The following is a 20,689-nucleotide window of genomic DNA, read 5'->3' as shown; positions in this document are numbered from 1 at the left end:
TGTCCGCGCGGATTTCTGTTTGATGGTGTGTACAACCATCAGACAGAAATCCGGCAGCGGACTGTCTGCTGAAAACGGTCGGGCGGACCGTTTTCTGCGGACAGTCCGTCCGTGTGTACGAGGCCTAAGAAAAAAAAAAGAATTTGTTTGCACTTCTCCTGCCACTTCTAAAAGTGATCTCACGACGAATCCACTGATGAGATCACTTTTACTGGAAAGCCACCTAGAGAAAAAAACGATATCGGGATTATGGCATCTAGCTGCAGCCATAACCCTGGTATTTACCGTCAAATACATGATGTACATTTCCAGTTAGGCAGTCGGCAAAAACAGGTCCCTTACCTCTTCTTTGGTGATCCCTCACCAGTGCTGTCTGCTCTATCTTCCTTTGAGTGCCCCCATAGCAAGCTGTGTGCTATTGGGCACCCATGTGGGTGCACTTCCAAGCTGGGCAATGTGCTTCCATAGACACACACAGTGCTCCTTGGCCACACTCCCAGCTCAAAGGATTTTCCTGACAAAGGCAGTAGTCAATGTCTCCTGCTGCTATCAGTGCAGCCTGTGAATCCAGAAAGGGAGGAGAGTGGGGCTGCTGGTCGGGACAGTGCTGCATTATGAGAGATGTCAAGTAAGGGCCAGATTCAGGTAGAAAATACGACGGCGTATCTCCAGATACACCGTCGTATCTCTGAGTGTGCGGCGTCGTATCTATGCGCCTGATTCTTAGAATCAGTTACGCATAGATTTGACTAAGATCCGGCTGGCGTAAGTCTCTTACGCCGTCGTATCTTAGCTGCAATTTTACGCTGGCCACTAGGTGGCGCTTCCGTATATTTACGCATTTAATATGCAAATTAGGTAGATACGCCAATTCAGAAACGTACGTTTTCCCGGCGCATTTTTTTACGCCGTTTACGTAAGGCTTTTCCGGCATATAGTTACCCCTGCTATAGGAGGCGCAGCCAATGTTAAGTATGGACATCGGGACCGCGTCAAATTTTTCACGTTTTACGTCGTTTGCGTAAGTCGTCCGTGAATGGGGCTGGGCGTAAGTTAAGTTCACGCCGAAACCAATGAGTCTTTGCGGCGTCATTTGGAGCATGCGCACTGGGATACTTTCACGGACGGCGTCATTTACGTGGGGTCACAATAAATTTACATAAAACACGCCCACATCTTCCACATTTGAATTAGGCGGGCTTACTCCAGCCTAATTACGCTACGCCGCTGCAACTTACGGAGCAAGTGCTTTGTGAATACTGCACTTGCCTGTCAAATTTGCGGAGGCGTAGCGTAAATGGGATACGCTACGCCCGCACACAAATACGCGCTCCCTACCTGAATCTGGCCATAAGTGTTTTAGGGCTGGAGGGGAGGAGAAATGCTAGTGGAACATTTTTTAACTTTAATGCATTAAGATAAAAACATGTTTTGCCTTTAGAACCACTTTGGCTCAATGCAATTACTCTTCTTCAGTAACTTGGGAGATAAGGTATCAGACACACACACAAGGAGTATATTTTCTTCAATCACTAATCTGACTTCCAAAGATTTCCAAGGAGAGAAAAAGTTGTAAAGCACAATTTCTGTTTAGCACTGCAAAGCATGAAAAAGAACTTGCGTAAATAATGACTCACGCATGCGTTTGCAAATGCGTGCGGACAAAACCCCTGTTTTTAATGCATACTGTTAGACAGGTTAATTGGCTGTTCTGCGAGCTGGTCGGTAAGTAGGCTTGGTTTTTTCCTGGGCATTCCCCAGGTTTTGTTGTTAAAATAAAAATCTTCCCTGGTACAGTAGTTGGGCTTCCCCCTACTTCAAGGTTCCGGTAAAAAGGCCTTCTACCTACATCATTCCTTACTCACACAGGCTCCCTTCATGCCTAAGGATAGTACCAAGTACACTGCTGTCTATTTATTTTGTGTATGTTTTAGTTGTACTTAGGCTATGAATAAGCACTGACCAAGTGTGAAACGCGTCGGCTGTTTATGATTCTTGCTGTGTATTTGCGGTGTCTGCTGATGTTTCTTCAATAAAGACAACTCAAGAGTTTTTTGGTGTGCGGCCGTCCATCCGTCTTTTGCCACTTTCCATTACACTGCTGTCTTTGCTTGTGTTTGCTTGTAGGGATGTCATTATGAGGGAAAACTAAATAAAGCAATTTAAAATGAAAACTAAAATGAGAAGTCGAAAAAATATGTAAATAATGTCTTAAAAACATAAAAAGAAAAATAAGCAATATCAAAGGTCAAGTTTCTGCCCTTTCTAGTTTGTTTCAGAGATTGGTGGTCTCTCACTCTCTGAGTAAGACCTAATCTAGTTCTCTGTTCTTTGAACCCATTAGAGACATTTTGTAGTGATCATTTGCAGGGTGAGTATCTGAGCTTGTGTTTTTTTCTTGCAAGAAACCCACTTTAATTTTTGTCAAGGGACAAAGTGGTGTTCAGACTTAAGCCTTCCCTCTTACTAAAGAGGAGGTCCAGTCTGTAAAAAAAAATGAATTAACAGTCAGCCACTACAAATATTGTAGCTGCTGATTTTTAATATAAGGACAATTTGTCAATGACTTTGTGTGCAGGCATTGGCTTTGTAAGTAAGGGAAATTGGCAGTGAAGCCTTCAAACTTCACCACCAGTTTCCTACTGTGCATGCGCGAGTCACGCTGTGCTTTCTCATTGGTTCTGTCATCTTCTGGGACCTGTGTGTGTCCCAGAAGGCATTGGGGGAAGAACGAGGTAACGAAAATGTCGTAGATCAGTGATCTTACCTGGAAATGGGAGCGGGTAAAAACTAGGGAGGTATCATCAAGTTTGCATTCCCATCCCTGCCTATGTTTGCATATATATATGGGTCGGTCAGTATGCAAAAATGGTGTTACCCTTTGGCGTCATAGTTGATATTTTAGAAATGGTGATTCTTTGCAGAAAATAACAAAATAAAACAAAGGGAATATAGGCTTCTTTGTCTGAGCAGAGCAATTTTCAGGCAAATTCGTTTGTTTTTTGTGTGCATTTACGAATGGTTTAGAAGTGTATTTCCAATGTTTTACATGTGTATTCAAGCATCAACCATTTTTGTTTTAACCAATGGAAAGCACTAGTTCTTACAAAAAAAAAGCCTCTCGCACTCTTTACATATTTACGGGCATTCCCATTCGAGTCTATGGGGTCAGAAATCCCAAATGTGTCTCAAAAGTAGTATTTGGAGCACAAGGAGTCAAGATACAGGTGCCTGAGTGCTTATATCTGAATAGTCACTATTGAAAGGCAGGATCTTGGATGTTGAGCATTTTGAAGCTTGAGCTACAAAAAGCTAAGGCGTGATGGGGCTTTAGACCTATTTTACACAAGAGGTTGCCACCCCTGACTGTCCATCCAGGGCAGGGCTAGGCAACCTCAGCACTCCAGCTGTGGTGAAACTACATATTCCATCATTGCCTCCGCCCAGGGCCGATCCGAGGCGGGGTGCACAGGGTGCACTGCACCCAGGCGCCAGAGGGGAGGGGGCGCCAAAGCATCAGGAGCACCGTTGGTCCCGAGTGTGTTGCCAACGAATCGTGATTGTGCTTTTCCCGCAGCAGCTGCCCTGGTGGTGAGCGCCGATTTTTTTCATCCTGGACGAGTCGCGAGGGCGCCGTAGGGGCGGACTGGGCCGGGAGGGGGGCCGCCTACCTTATTGATAAAACGGCCGCGGCGCTGCCTCAGCTTGTTTTACTTTTCTTTTTTTCCAGGCTGTGCAGTGCGGCGGCCGGCTTGCTGTAGCGGTACGTGTGTGTATTGTGCGTAGCTTTGTATTTGCGGCGGCGTACTTGGCCGGGGGCGGGGGACGGGGGTGTGGACGGGTAGTACGGAGCGCTCTCCATAAGCGGCCGATGATAATAGACTGGCGGAGGCGGAGACTGAAGCTCCGCCCACCCCTTCGTGTGGCTGGCTGTTCATGACTGAATCCTCACTTGGGGGAGGGGGGGCTGTCTGATGACATGAGGGGGACGAGGAGTCGGGGAGAGAGAGAAGCACGAGGGGAACCCCCTGCTAAGGAGAGCAGGTACAATTTAATTTGCTATTGCAATAAAGTGATCCACGCATGCAAACTCATTAAACAGTCTCTCTTCAGTGAAAGTTCATGTTTTGCAAACTTTGCAGTACATGAACTTTCACTGAAGGTGTTTAATGAGTTTGCATGCATGGATCACTTTATTGCAAAATCATGATCTGCATATTAATGAACTTTCAATGAATGTGGTCTGTTTAATGAGTTTGCATTGATTTCAGCATGCGCAAAGTGTTCCATGCAATGCATGCTGAAATCAATGCAAACTCATTAAAGCGGGGGTTCACCCAAAAAAATTTTTTTAACATTACATTGAGCCGAGTTGTGAGAATGACATTATGCTGACCTTTTTAATTTTATTGCCGTAATACCGTTTTATCTTTCACCGCGGCTTCCGGGTATGTAATCTGCAGGACTGGGCGTTCCTATTCACATGCTAATTGATTGACAGGCTTCCGACCGACGCATACAGCGCGTCACGAGTTACCGAAAGAAGCCGAACGTCGGTGCACAGGCGCTGTATAGAGCCAACTTGCAGTCCGGCTTCTTTCGGCAACTCGTGACGCGCTGTATGCGCCGGTCGGAAGCATGTCAATCAAATAGGAACGCCCAGTCCTGCAGATTACATACCCGGAAGCCGCGGTGAAAGTATAGATAAAACGGTATGTACGGCAATAGAATTAAAAAGGTCAGCATAATGTCATTCTAACAACTCGGCTCAATGTAATGTTAGAATTTTTCTTTGGGTGAACCCCCGCTTTAATGAGGTTGAGGCTGCATTCATTGCCACTGATAAGGCGGCACTCTAAGGCTACTTTCACACTGAGACATCAGCGGTAAAGCGCTGCTATTTTTAGCGGCGCTTTACTGACGTTTTTTGCAGTGCTATTCGGCCACTAGCAGGGCACTTTTAACCCCCGCTAGCGGCCAAAAAAGGGGTTAAAACCACCCTGGCAGCGCTGCCCATTGGTTCAAATGGCCAGTGGAGCTGTAGGAGCGGTGTATACACCGCTTTTACAGTGCCTCAAAGATGCGGCTTGCAGTCCTGCCAACTTTGCAGCCGCTATTTTTAGCACTATAAGAGCTGCAAAGTGCCTCAGTGTGAAAGTAGCCTTAGGCTGCACTGATAAGGCAGCACTGATATGCTACACTGATAGGCACTGGTGAGGTTGCACTGTTGGCCACTGATAAGCTGCACTGGTGAGGCTGCATTGATGGTGGGCACCGTTGAGGCTGCATTGATGGGCACCGGTGAGGCTGCATTGATGGGCACCGGTGAGGCTGCATTTGATGGGCACTGGTAGGCTACAATTGGTCAGCAATGGTAGGCTGCATTTGGTGGGCACTAATAAGACTGCAATTGGTGGGCACTGGTAGGCTACAATTGGTGAGCAATGTTAGGCTGCATTTGGTGGGCACTGGTAGGCTGCATTTGGTGGGCACTGGTATTTGGTGGGCACTGGTAGGCTGCATTTGGTGGGCACTGGTAGGCTACAATTGGTGGGCACTGGTAGGCTATATTTGGTGGGCACTGATAGGCTGCAATTGGTGGGCACTGATAGGCTGCAATTGGTGGGCACTGATAGGCTACAATTGGTGGGCACTGGTAGGCTGCAGTTGGTGGGCACTGGTAGGCTACAATTGGTGGGCACTGGTAGGCTGCATTTGGTGGGCACTGGTAGGCTACAATTGGTGGGCACTGGTAGGCTGCAGTTGGTGGGCACTGGTAGGCTGCAGTTGGTGGGCACTGGTAGGCTGCATTTGGTGGGCACTGGTAGGCTGCATTTGGTGGGCACTGGTAGGCTGCATTTGGTGGGCACTGGTAGGCTGCATTTGGTGGGCACTGGTAGGCTGCATTTGATGGGCACTGGTAGGCTACAATTGGTGGGCACTGGTAGGCTGCATTTGGTGGGCACTGGTAGGCTGCATTTGGTGGGTACTGATAGGCTGCATTTGGTGGGCACTGGTAGGCTGCATTTGATGGGCACTGGTGAGGCTGCATTGATGGTAGTCTCTGACCATTTCCTGTACCATGTCTGGGGGCTCTTTCTAACAGACTCTCTAACAGAGGCTCTCTGTGTCCATTAGAGAGACCTCCCTCCAGGTCCAAGAGTACTCTGCTTCTCTTCCTGTATTTTGTTTATTGTTAAGAGATTGTGGGAGGATCCCAGGGCAACAATGACTCCTTAGGGGAGCATCTCTGTGTTTGAATCGTTGCCATAGAAACATTTATAAAGGGGGAGGAGTTAGTAAGGTGACCACGCCCTTGTAGGGGCGCCAGAAATATTTCTGCACCCAGGCGCATGTGACCCTAGGATCGGCCCTGCCTCCGCCTCTAGGAGTCATGCCTGTAATTATCCTTGCATTAAGGTAAAAAATGTTTTTACTCATCAGCATCCACCCTCACAACTTCTTTTACTTACCTGAGCCCTCATTTGATCCAGCACTGTGCATGTCTGCAGCTCTTCTCCCTCCTCACTTCCGGATCTTGCTGGCTTTGCTGGGGCATCAGGATCCATTGGCTCCCGCTGCTGTCAATCAAAGCTAGTGATGAGGGTGTGAGGGTGGGGCCGATTTCTGCTGTCTGTGTCAATGGACGCAGCAGCAGCAGGGCTCAGGAGTGAGCATGCACGCACAAGTGCTGCTTCCCATGGGGGCACTGGACAGAGAGGAGGGGCCAGGAGCACCATTGCACAGAACAGGTAAGTATAGACATGTTTGTTTAAAAACAAAAAATACCTTTACAATCTCTTTAAGGATGGGGCAGAATTGCCTTCTAAATGCCTGACAGAGGAGACTTCGCTGCCTGCTGAGAAGGGATCCACCTATATATCAGAAAAGGAAGGTGTTGTTAAATCCCTTTGTAAACTAATGTCACTAAATCTTTTTTTATTGCTCTATATGATGAGTATTTAAGTGCTAGTAAAAAGCCACGTATAAATCAGTTCTATAAAATGAGAGCATGAAAGGACAGCTGTCAATTAACTGTGTTTTTATAGGAAGTGAAGATTACAACATGACACACGACAACACATGTTATGACAAAATAATATGTCAGTTTTATTACTGAAGCATGCACTTCATCGAATGGTGGCATTTGAAGGAAAGGCAAAGAAAACTGTCCATACATCTAATCACATTTTGCACATCAATGCACCTGCCCTTTGGTATCTTGTCATCCCTGTAGCAATGATCAGCCTGTATTTAATCTGTGTAGTGTGTACTTTAGTTTTTTATTTTATCTTTTTTTTTTTTCCTAGAACAGACAATAAAACACAATAAGGAAGATTTAGTTAATTTAGAACAATGCATGTCCTAACATATTAGCAAGGAAGATGTGTGCTCATCAATTATTTCATCTGTTAGCTGAAGCAGCCTACTGAACATTAACTGACAAATGTTCTAACACTGCAAGGCTTCATGTAATAAAAGCGTCTAAATGGAAAGTATCTGTGTTGCAAATTACAGATGTTGGATGCCAGGTGCCTCTTTTCTATTGCATGCAGGTTAAAAAAAAAAATTCAAATGGAGAATCTGGTTTGACTAAGATACAAATAGTATAGATGTACGTGAAAGTAATAACTTGCTTTTTGCTAAAAAAACAAAAAAAAAACTGAGTGTTTCAATGAGTTGGGGAAGACACCTATAGAAATGAAGTAGAATGTAAATGCAGTTAGGGTCTCTACCTGGGCTGTTAAAGAAGCACTACACAAACATTAGACCTAGTGCCTGGCTGTCTCCTTAAAGCGGAGGTTCACCCTAAATTAAAGTCTACCTTAATCACAGGGGATCAGTGTGTACATTTCAAGTTCGCTGTCCAAATTTTTTAAAATGAATTCCATACCTTGTTTTCTCCTTTGTGAACCAGGCACTTCCTGGTTCAGCTCCCGTGGGAGTGGGCGTGTCGCTTCAGCTGCGATTTGCCCATTGATTTCTGGGGCGAGTTTGCAATGTCTTCTGGGAGCACAGCGTGACGCTGCCCAGGAGACTAATCCTTAGCTGAACAGAAGAACTCTTGCGTGATTTCCTACGTCACATGACTCTTGCAGCCGGTCATGTGACGAGGGCGGATACAATTCTGCCATTTTAAGTGATGGCAAACAGGTGAAATCGCCATTACACACCTGGAGACCCTGTGAATAGGTAGACATTCGGGATACTACAGAGGAGAAAGGATTTCCCAGCTATTTCAAATGTTTTTTTTATAAAGAAGAGGTATGATTTTGAATTATTATTCGAATTGTCTTTATCACTGTGATTGATCACCTTCTATTTACAGTATAGTGTATTTAGATTTGTACGAAAAATTTAAATGCCAAAAATTTGATTTTACATTGATTAAAATGGCACCTTAGGGACAATGACAATGTGCTCAGCGGATGTTTTTATAAAACATTAGATTAGACCTCATGGCAGACAGAAACATACACTTACCTTTTCATCAGCTGCTCAGTGCACGTTCTGAGCTATCGCTGATAGAAAAGATGTGTAAAAAAGGGGGGAAGTTGGGACTTTGAATGAGATGCGTTTTAAGCAGTATGCGATTAAATATATATATATATGGAATATAAAAAAATGTTTCCATAGTAGCCAGGCTCAAGGTTGCCAACCAAAAAAGCACTAAACCAAAATTGATCTGTCTAACTGTATGCATTTAAAAACAGAGGTTTAGTTACATGCATTTGCAAATACCTGTTTTAAGCTGCAATGCCAACGTCAAGGCACCCCATGTATTGCAGTCCTAGCTGTCATTTTAAAGCCTCCTAATAAGGAGCACAGGTGTGCTAATCAATAGGCAGGGGGCAGTGCTTTTTTGGTTGGCAACCTTGAGCCTGGCTACTATGGAAACATTTTTTATATTCCATATATATATTTAATCGCATACTGCTTAAAACGCATCTCATTCAAAGTCCCAACTTCCCCCCTTTTTTACACATTTACAGGGATGGAGGCCTATGGTTAGTGTCTATCATATGCCTCATTCAAAGTCCCAAACCCCCCCTTTTAAAGAAAAGATGTTGTGTATGTCGTCACAACGGGGCGTGTCCTTTTCAGGACGCCGGCCGATGTGATGGCAACTGTGTAGTGTTGACGGCGCCGCTCGCCGTCAACACTGCACATGCGCGAGATAGAGTGGTGAATGCTGGGACATCAGCATTCACTGCATCCCGGAAGGATTTGCTTGTGGGCTTCAGAGTGCCCACAAGCAAGATGAAAGCGTCCATCCAAGATTTTTATAAATCATCTTTTGCGGCTGAATCAGAATGCTGGCGGCTATAATATTAGGACACGCGAGTACCCTATTATCTAAGCAGAAGCATCTGCAAAAAAAAACGTATTCCCGTGGAACCCCCGCTTTAAGTATTTCCACAGTCATCTGTGCTGAAAAGTAGACTATCTTTTATACACACGATCGGTTCATCTGATGACCGTTTTCATCGGACGAACCGATCGTGTGTGGGCCCCATCGTTTTTTTCCCATCGGTGAAAAAAAAAATAACCTGTTTTAAAATTTTCTGATGGTTAAAAAAACAATCGTCTGTGGGGAAATCCATCGGTCAAAAATCCACGCATAGTCAGAATCAAGTCGACGCATGCTCGGAAGCATTGAACTTCATTTTTCTCTGCACGTCATTGTTTTACGTCACCGCGTTCTGACACAAACGGATTTTTAACTGATGGTGTGTAGGCAAGACTGATGAAAGTCGGCTTCATCAGATATCTGATGAAAGAATCCATCGGTACACATACTGGAAATACTGGAAAGTGTATTTCCAGTATATGTATGTTTCTTCCATGCACGTTTGTACGCTCTATATGATGATCCATTTTCTTATATGAATTTTTCTCTCTTTTTTTGTCCAATTTTGTATAATAAATATTTAATGAATTTTACCCTTTGTGGTTATACTATCTGTGCCTACATAGTTCCTCTTGTTGGAAATAGTGAGCGTCCTCCCAACACACATGCAGCTGTTTTGGGTCTTCTAAAACAAATCAGTGCCACCCAATGCAGTCAATCCTTCTATTTGCAGAATGTGCCGACTTTAACAATATTGTGCCCCTTAGTGGCCTCTCGGGTCATTCAAACTGAGTACATGCACAGTGCGCTCAGCTAGAAAATGAGTCTGCGCTAGAAGGCTAGAATAAGTTAACATAGAACTATTTACAATCCATAACAGATTTGCTTTGACATCTTCATTTGATGTTCTGAGGCTGCTCTACTTGCATGATATCATAAAATTACACACAAAGATTAGTATTTGGTAAATGCAGCATATGAACATTTGAATAGTTGTAGTAAGGTTTCATAGCAGCCTCCATTGTGCTGCAGTGGAAAGACACTGAAGTTCAATAAATACAATAAGCTCAAGTGATTTGCCTCACATTAGATTTATTTCCAGAGCTTTTCTAGCTACAGAATTTAAAAAACGTATTAAGCCAAAGGGTGATTTCTCATTAAAAACTCATTCATGCTTCTCCCCTTCAGGAAGCTCCCGTTCACCGAGGAGGCATCAGACTGGCCTTGCAGCCGGTTCCTTTAGGAGTAAACATAGGCTGTTCTGTAGCTATCTGTCACCTATGTATATTGTTCCTCCTTTACCAAGAAACAGATGAATCTATTTTCTCCTAGAAAATGGTCTCTACTATACAGAAAACATTACTTGCCCTAAGCCTGTATTCCTATCTGAAAGATCTCTTGTTCTGTACACAACTAAAAAGAATTTATACAGAATCATTATTGTAATTCCACTGTACCTTTATGTTGAGCTAAAAGAACATTGTATTCAAGTCAATAATCTGATAAAGCAAATAGGAGGTAGAGTTCTTTTATTTTGCTCAATGCTCTTGTTGTCTTTTGGATGTTGTTTTTCTGCTATATTCAATAAAACCTTTATACAATTTACCCATTAAAATACTGGCAGGGGATGAGATTACTGCTTAAAACTCAAAAGTTCTGTGTTCGTTTCCAACCAAGTAGTTTGCATCTAGTTTGTAGATCATTCTCAGATTTGCATTTATTTCCTCCGGGCGAGTTTGCTTTCATAATCTGATGCCAAGCTGTCTAAATTGTTCTTAGTTTTGTATATACTGCTTGGATGTGGCAAGGACACAGGGATTAGTACAGTTTTATGTTATTAATCATCTACTTATGTGCTACTTGTATATCAAATGCTGTTCAAGATAATAAAGCATAAATAAATACATATGTCAATAATAATGAAAATGTTAAAGCGCCAAAATATAGCCAATGTCTAATGCCTCGTACACACGACAGGTTTTCCAGATGAGAAAACTGCCATTTTTTAGATTGGTCGGGAAAACCGGTCATGTGTATGCTCCATAGCAGTTTTCCCGACGAGAAAACTGACTGCAAAAAAATTAGAACCTTCTCTATTTTTCCCGTCGTGTTTCCCGTCAGTCTTTTTCTTGTCGCGAAAACCGCTCGTGTGTATGCTTTTCCGAGGGGAAAAAAAACAAGCATGCTCAGAATCAAGTATTAAATGGGTAAAACTAGCATTCGTACCTAATTTCATTGTTATTCTATTTTATATATTATATTTATTTATTTTCGACAAAAGTTCTTGTCTTATACTTGTTTTATATTTACTTTACACATTTGTAGAGAAGATAAAAGTTATATATAATTACTTAATTTAAAATTTGTATAACCAATATGTATTATATTGTGCAATCTTCAATAAAATATTTTAACCGAAAACTAGCGTTCGTAATGGAGAAAGCACATTCGTCACGCTGTAACGGACTGAAAAGCACGAAGACTGAAAAGCGTGAATCGTCTCTTACCAAACTTTTACTAACACAAGGATCAACAAAAGCAGCCCAAAGGGTGGCACCATTTGAATGGACGTCCCCTTTATAGTTCCATTGTACGTGTTGGACGTCACCGCACTTTGGTTGAGTGTTTTTTTGACTGAACATGTGGCAGGCTTGAGAGGAATCGCGTCGGGAAAAAACTTCGGGTTTTGGCATGTCAGGAAAACCGGTCGTATGTACAGGACATTAGGTTCTTGTTTTGTTTTCCTCGGATAGGGCTATTACTGAAGCTGCTCATAGAATTTAAAGTGGAACTTTAATTACAGGAAGGATTTTAATGCAGAATAGGCATACTTTGTCTCTTCTGCATTAACTACTTAACCCCCAGACCATATTGCTGGTCAAAGACCAGGCCACTTTTTGTTATTCGGCACTGCGTCGCTTTAACTGACAATTGTTTGGTTGCGTGATGTGGCTCCAAAACAAAATTGGCGTCCTTTTTTTCCCACAAATAGAGCTTTCTTTTGGTGGTATTTTATCACCTCTGCGGTTTTTAGTTGTTGCGCTATAAACAAAAATAGAGCGAGAATTTTGAAAAAAAATAATATTTTTTACTTTTTGCTATAATAAATATTCCCCAAAAATATATAAAAAAACTATTTTTTTCCTCAGTTTAGGCCGATACGTATTCGTCTACATATTTTTCGTTAAAAAAAAACGCAATAAGCATTTATTGATTGGTTTGCGCAAAAGTTATAGCGTTTACAAAATAGGGGATAGTTTTATGGCATTTTTCTTAATATCTTTTTTTTTACTAGTACTGGCGGTGATCAGCAATTTTTTTCAGGTACTGCGACATTAAGGCGGACACTTCGGACACTTTTGACACATTTTTGGGATTATTGGAATTTTTATAGCGATCAGTGCTATAAAAATGCATTGATTACTATAAAAATGCCACTGGCAGGGAAGGGGTTAACACTAGGGGGCGAGGAAGGGGTTAAGTATGTTCCCTGGGTGTGTTCTAACTGAAGGGGGGGGTGGACTGACTGGTGGAAATGAATGATCGCTGTTCATACATTGTATGAACAGACGGTCAGGCATTTCTCCCCTGACAGGACCGGGAGCTGTGTGTTTACACACACAGCTCCCGGTTCTCCCTCTCTAACAAGCGATCGCGGGTGCCCGGTGGCGATTGCGCCCGCCTGCCCCGCGCGCCGGGATCAGGGACGAGCGGGGGGCGCGCGCGCCCCTATTGGCTGCTGGGAGAGATGACGTATAGCTACGTGATCTCGCCCAGCAGAGCCGACCTGCCGCCATATAACTGCGGTGGCTGATCGGCAAGCAGTTAAAATTTGTCACCTGACTGCAGCTGTACACTAAGCTTTGCACATGCAGTTCAGCTCACATTTTCAGCAAGGCTGAGCTGACTGAACTTCCACACATGAGTATAGCGATACCACATGTGTAAGACTTTTACACAACCTGACCACATATAGAGGTCTAACATCCAAGTAGCACCGTCAGGCGTTCTACTAGCATAAATTGCATCTCATTTGATGACAATCTATCACACTTTTGAAGGCCCTGGAGCACCAGGACAATGAAAACGCCCACAAAATGACCCCATTTTGGAAAGCTAACACCCCAGGTAAAATCTATGAGGCATAATGAGTCTTTTGACCGGTTCATTTTTTTCCATACGTTTTTGGAATATGTGGGGGAAAAAAATTAAAACACATTTTTTTTATACAAAGTTGTCCATTTATAAGATATTTCCAACAAATAGCATGTACATAGCAAAACTGACACCCCAAAATACATTCTGCTACTCGTCCTGAGTATGGTGATACCACATGTGTGAGAATTTTATACAGCCTGGCCAACATTGAAGTAGCACCGTCAGGCATTCTACAAGCATAAATTACACATCTCATTTCTCAACCAGGTACTGGTTTCTGGCAGGTACTCTGGTGGCAGGTACTCTGGTGAGGTGGCGGGTACTCTGATGGCAGGTGGTGAGGTGGCAGGTACTCTGGTGGCAGGTACTCCTGGTGGCAGGTGGTGAGGCAGCAGGTACTCTGGTGAGGTGGCAGGTACTCTGGTGGCAGGTGGTGAGGTGGCGGGTACTATGGTGGCAGGTGGTGAGGTGTCGAGTACTCTGGTGGCAGGTGGTGAGGTGGCAGGTACTCTGGTGGCAGGTGGTGAGGTGGCGGGTACTCTGGTGGCAGGTGGTGAGGTGGTTGGGTACTCTGGTGGCAGGTGGTGAGGTGGCAGGTACTCTGGTGGTGGGTGGTGAGGCAGCAGGTACTCTGGTGAGGTGGCAGGTACTCTGGTGGCAGGTGGTGAGGTGGCGGGTACTATGGTGGCAGGTGGTGAGGTGTCGAGTACTCTGGTGGCAGGTGGTGAGGTGGCAGGTACTCTGGTGGCAGGTGGTGAGGTGGCGGGTACTCTGGTGGCAGGTGGTGAGGTGGTGGGTACTCTGGTGGCAGGTGGTGAGGTGGCAGGTACTCTGGTGGTGGGTGGTGAGGTGGCAGGTACTCTAGTGAGGTGACAGGTACTCTGGTGAGGTGGCAGGTACTCTGGTGGCAGGTGGTGAGGTGGCAGGTACTCTGGTGGCAGGTAGTGAGGTGGCGGGTACTCTGGTGGCAGGTGGTGAGGTAGCTGGTACTCTGGTGGTGGGTACTCTGGTGGTGGGTACTTTGGTGAGGTGGCAGGTACTCTGGTGGCAGGTACTAGATGACAGGTACTCTTTTTATTTGGGGGGGGGAGCAATCTGGGCACAGTAGTAAATTGCAGATGTGTAACTCTGGTGGCAGGTACTCTGGTGAGGTGGCGGGTACTCTGGTGGCAGGTGGTGAGGTGGCAGGTACTCTGGTGGCAGGTACTCCTGGTGGCAGGTGGTGAGGCAGCAGGTACTCTGGTGAGGTGGCAGGTACTCTGGTGGCAGGTGGTGAGGTGGCGGGTACTCTGGTGGCAGGTGGTGAGGTGGCGGGTACTCTGGTGGCAGGTGGTGAGGTGGCAGGTACTCTGGTGGCAGGTGGTGAGGTGGCAGGTACTCTGGTGGCGGGTACTCTGGTGGCAGGTGGTGAGGTGGCAGGTACTCTGGTGGTGGGTGGTGAGGTGGCAGGTACTCTAGTGAGGTGACAGGTACTCTGGTGAGGTGGCAGGTACTCTGGTGGCAGGTGGTGAGGTGGCAGGTACTCTGGTGGCAGGTAGTGAGGAAATGACCCCATTTTGGAAAGCTAACACCCCAGGTAAAATCTATGAGGCATAATGAGTCTTTTGACCGGTTCATTTTTTTCCAGAAGTTTTTGGAATATGTGGGGAAAAAAATTAAAACGCATTTTTTTTATACAAAGTTGTCCATTTATAAGATATTTCCAACAAATAGCATGTACATAGCAAAACTGACACCCCAAAATACATTCTGCTACTCGTCCTGAGTATGGTGATACCACATGTGTGAGACTTTTATACAGCCTGGCCAACATTGAAGTAGCACCGTCAGGCATTCTACAAGCATAAATTACACATCTCATTTCTCAACCAGGTACTGGTTTCTGGCAGGTACTCTGGTGGCAGGTACTCTGGTGAGGTGGCGGGTACTCTGGTGGCAGGTGGTGAGGTGGCAGGTACTCTGGTGGCAGGTGGTGAGGCAACAGGTACTCTGGTGAGGTGGCAGGTACTCTGGTGGCAGGTGGTGAGGTGGCGGGTACTATGGTGGCAGGTGGTGAGGTGGCGGGTACTCTGGTGGCAGGTGGTGAGGTGGCGGGTACTCTGGTGGCAGGTGGTGAGGTGGCGGGTACTCTGGTGGCGGGTACTCTGGTGGCAGATGGTGAGGTGGTGGGTACTCTGGTGGCGGGTGGTGAGGTGGCAGGTACTCTGGTGGTGGGTGGTGAGGTGGCAGGTACTCTAGTGAGGTGACAGGTACTCTGGTGAGGTGGCAGGTACTCTGGTGGCAGGTGGTGAGGTGGCAGGTACTCTGGTGGCAGGTAGTGAGGTGGCGGGTACTCTGGTGGCAGGAACTCTGGTGGCAGGTGGTGAGGTGGCTGGTACTCTGGTGGTGGGTACTCTGGTGGTGGGTACTCTGGTGAGGTGGCGGGTACTCTGGTGGCAGGTGGTGAGGTGGCAGGTACTCTGGTGGCAGGTACTCCTGGTGGCAGGTGGTGAGGCAGCAGGTACTCTGGTGAGGTGGCAGGTACTCTGGTGGCAGGTGGTGAGGTGGCAGGTACTCTGGTGGCAGGTGGTGAGGTGGCGGGTACTCTGGTGGTGGGTACTCTGGTGGTGGGTACTCTGGTGAGGTGGCGGGTACTCTGGTGGCAGGTGGTGAGGTGGCAGGTACTCTGGTGGCAGGTACTCCTGGTGGCAGGTGGTGAGGCAGCAGGTACTCTGGTGAGGTGGCAGGTACTCTGGTGGCAGGTGGTGAGGTGGCAGGTACTCTGGTGGCAGGTGGTGAGGTGGCGGGTACTCTGGTGGCAGGTGGTGAGGTGGCAGGTACTCTAGTGAGGTGACAGGTACTCTGGTGAGGTGGCAGGTACTCTGGTGGCAGGTGGTGAGGTGGCAGGTACTCTGGTGGCGGGTACTCTGGTGGCAGGTGGTGAGGTGGTGGGTACTCTGGTGGCAGGTGGTGAGGTGGCAGGTACTCTGGTGGTGGGTGGTGAGGTGGCAGATACTCTAGTGAGGTGACAGGTACTCTGGTGAGGTGGCAGGTACTCTGGTGGCAGGTGGTGAGGTGGCGGGTACTCTGGTGGCAGGAACTCTGGTGGCAGGTAGTGAGGTGGCTGGTACTCTGGTGGTGGGTACTCTGGTGAGGTGGCAGGTACTCTGGTGGCAGGTACTAGATGACAGGTACTCTTTTTTTTGGGGGGGGCAATCTGGGCACAGTAGTAAATTGCAGATGTGTAACTTAATGTGTGAAGAGGAGAACAGCAACAGTAAGTTAGACACACTCACAGTGTTGTGTTTACATTTAGTGACCGGCTGTGATTGGACACAGCTGGTCACGTGGTAAAGCGCCAATTTCATTGGCTCTTTACCCTGATCGGGGCTGGGCTGTATCCAAAGGAAAAGCCTCAGCCCCGATCGCAACACTTCGAGCCCCCGGGGGCGCGCGCGGTTCAGGATCAATGGTGTTCTCAATGCTGAGAACCACAGGCAGACACTTATCCCTCATGCAATACCAGGGAGGCGTGTGATTGGCCACAAATTTATTCTACAGCAAAATAACGACCCCAAACATACAACTAATGTCATTAAGGCTGGCCATAGATGGGGCAATTATCTTTCCTGCAACCACCGGGTCTATGGCCAGCTTAAGAACTATCTTCAGCAAAACGAAGAACTATCAGTCCTGGAAGTGATGGTTTGACCCCCACAGAGCCCTGCTCTCAACATCATCAAGTCTATCTGGGATTACATTAAAAAACAAAATTATTTGAGACAGCCTACATCCACAGAAGGTCTGTGGTTAGTTATCCAAGATGTTTGGAACAACCTACCTGCCGAGTTTCTTAAAAAAAAAAGTGTACCTAGAAGAATTGATGCTGTTTTGAGGGCAAAGGGTGGTCACACCAAATTTGGATTTATCTTCTGTTCATTTTTACTTTTAATTTTGTTAATTCATAAAAATAAACTATTAACACTTTTATTTCTAAAAGCATTCCTTATTTACAGCACTTTTTCACGCCTGCTTAAAACTTTTGCACAGTACTGAATGCCTCCTGACAATTCCTTTCCAGGTAACAATGGCTGTCTCAGGGACAAGAAATGAGGACAAATCTCCCACCATGGCCTCAGGTGACTACCAAAAAACAACAGAGGATTTAACTGTTGCTTACTCTATCCACAACCAAAACTATGGCTTGCCTGGGGTTACATTTTAGAATATAAAGGTTCTCAAAAAGAATTACTGTCTGAATGATTGTTCAGATTTTACTGCTAGACAGTACTTCAAATAAAATGTGGAATTTGCCCAACGCTGATTAAAATTCAGGAGGTGTTGGAGAGTGTCACCTCTGCGTGTTATGACACAACTGAATCCCATAAAGGTAGAATTCCACTGGAAATCCCCTTCAATGTGCACTAGCAGTATCTTGATGCAGCTGAATGAATGGAAATCATAATGAACAGGTATAAATATCAGAACATTTTGTAAAACCTGTTTATCTGTTCTTCCATTTTATAGATTGCCATAACTCTCAAATGAGTTATTTTACTGAGTATGCATTATTTAAAAGATATGTTAATTTTAATCTAACATAGTTTATAAACCCTAATAAATCTTTGTTAGCAAAATAATAGTTTTCCTGGCAACTGTTTATGTTCATTATCTCAGTTGGCACAACTCAACAACTTGGCAGAAAAAAGACTGTGTGGGGTTCATGATCTATTGATTAGTGTGGTATTCATCACACTCTCTCCTTCAGAAAAGGGCAAGTTGTTGTTTTTGAACACATTTGTTCAGTGAAAGTATTGTAGATGTTTTTCCTTTCCTGCAGTGCAGTGGATAATAAAAGATTGTATACATTTACAATAGAAAACTGATTTACACCCCTTTCTGTCATAAATAGGGTTGCGATTCTTCCATCTGTTTCAAATTTTAGAACATCTCAGAAACAAAAGCCCTGAGAACAGTATCTTTAGCAGCAAATGCACAGAGTAAATGGCTTTAGCAATCAACTGGCTTTAAATGCAGCGTTTTAAAAATCCATTTAAATATATTTTGTCTGGTAATGTACTTTAATGTAAAGCTGTAATAAGTTTGACAGATATGACTGTAAGTGCACACATTATGTTCTGAGAATGGAAAATATGATGTAATTGCAGCACCCTCCTCTAGTTAATCAGTTAGGTCAATTTAATTTTTGGCTCAACTGAAGTGAGTGGAGCAGTGATTTATTGTGATCAGGGTTTCCTGAGCTGAGCGTTTAATTACTTCCAATTACCTCTGAACAAAGTTTCCAGATCATAGGACTGGGAGTTTCAAATGATCAGTTGAATATTTATCATGTTCAAGCCAATAACTGGAAGAAGGCAGCCAGAAGGTGACTGCGGAGGTGATAAATGTGCAAGAGGCTTGAGAAGATTGTTCTTTGCCTCAGGGGAGAATTCCAGTTCTCTGGGGGGGACTGTTACAACTGGGTGATAGCCAGAGAGATAAGAAGCTGCAGTCTAGGCCTCAGCGGCAGTTGGGTTGAGGGCCTGGGGTAGATTGTGTGAGGAATACATTTGCTGGAGGGCACTTCACTGATGTCCTGGGTCTGAAGAAGGAACCTGTTAACTCCCTCACTAGGGATCAACCTGTGGATGCTGGATGGCAGACAGTACCTGGGACACTGTGAGTAAAGAGCTTGTTGGGTACTTATAGTATTGAGAGTGCTATGAAGGAGTTAACCACTAGAAGTAGTTTTGTGGACTTCTGCTGCAGGGTCCCATATGTACTGGTCATTCCCTGTTACCTCCAGGAAGAGTGACTATCGGAAGATTAGTAAGAAGTTTGTCCTCACATTACTTGCTAATTGCTATTGATCATTCCTGTTAAAGTTCTTCAGCAATAAATTTAAAAAGATATCCACTAGACTGATCCTGAATTGTCGGTGTGTGTGTGCCGAGCAGCCTCTATACTACTGTGGGAGAACTGGGTATATTCTCAGTATCCCAACTTGGGGTAAGAGCTAATCTTACATACATTTTTACAAATGATTTTTCTTAAAAAGGAACTCCAGACAATATTTTTGCTTTTGTTTTTTATATAGTGATGAAGAATATAAAGTCTCCTGATTTGATGTCCTAGCACAGGGATCCTCAAACTACGGCCCTCCAGCTGTTGCAGAACTACAAATCCCATGAGGCATTGCAAGACTCTGACATTCACAGACATGTCTATGCATGATGGCAATTGTAGTTCCTGAACACCTGGAGGGCCGTAGTTTGAAGACCCCTGTCCTAGCAGCTGTGATCACAGTACCGAGAAGTGAGGGTAAACCTCCCTTTAAAGGGACAGAGACAGCAAATGTTTTAACTACACCAAAGTGTCAGGATAATTTTGTTTAAAGTTTTATTTTAGTATGCATTCATCTAATTAAAGTGTATATAAAGGCAAAAGTTAAAAAAAGGAAGTACATTTCTGCAATACATGCACATATCCTTTTTGTAGCACCCTCTAGTGTGTGCTACTAGAAGTGAGAGTAGGCTATACTCTATATAGCATGAACCAGGCATAAACTGAGTCACTGAATCTGGGTCAAGATTATTAGATGCCAGGGCTGGGGGACTCTCCCTGGCAGCTCTCTGCAGGGAGAAACAGAAGGGACAGAAGCCCAAAGCTCTGTGGGCAGGGAAGACAATAAGCAACATGGTTTCGGCTTCAGGTGTGAAGGAACAAATTACATGTAGCGGGGTCCCCCTGTCAGAGTTTCATGACAGATCATCCCCGCTGGACGAGTGTCTCAAGGTTGTGAATATGTTGGACATTGGTAGGAAGTTATGAATTGCGGGACTACTAGTAGCAGGAGACACGGACTCCATGGACTCCTCGGAGAAACGGACTACATTTCCCGCAATGCTTTGCCCTCCAGAAGGATGTGACATTTTCACTCAGACTGGCGGAGGAGTTTACTTAAGGAAAGGGAGTGGTGCCTTTTCGCTCTCTCGTCACCAGCCTTCTCTCCTGTGCGGAGCTACTGACAGGGACAGCTGTGCTGCTAGGCCGGAAGCCTGGGCCTAGATTACCGGGAGACCAGTCATCCAGACGGAAGCAAGACCCCAGTGCCATTCGGTGTTCTCGGAGATTGAAGAGACAGCCCAGCTGACGACTGTAACAGTGGAGCACTCTCTTCCGGGATCCGGTGTGCCGTGG

The sequence above is a fragment of the Rana temporaria genome, chromosome 1 (assembly GCF_905171775.1).
Source record: "Rana temporaria chromosome 1, aRanTem1.1, whole genome shotgun sequence".
Taxonomy (NCBI): Eukaryota; Metazoa; Chordata; class Amphibia; order Anura; family Ranidae; genus Rana; species Rana temporaria.
The sequence above is the reverse complement of the archived record's forward strand: the minus strand, read 5'-3'. Positions refer to the sequence as shown.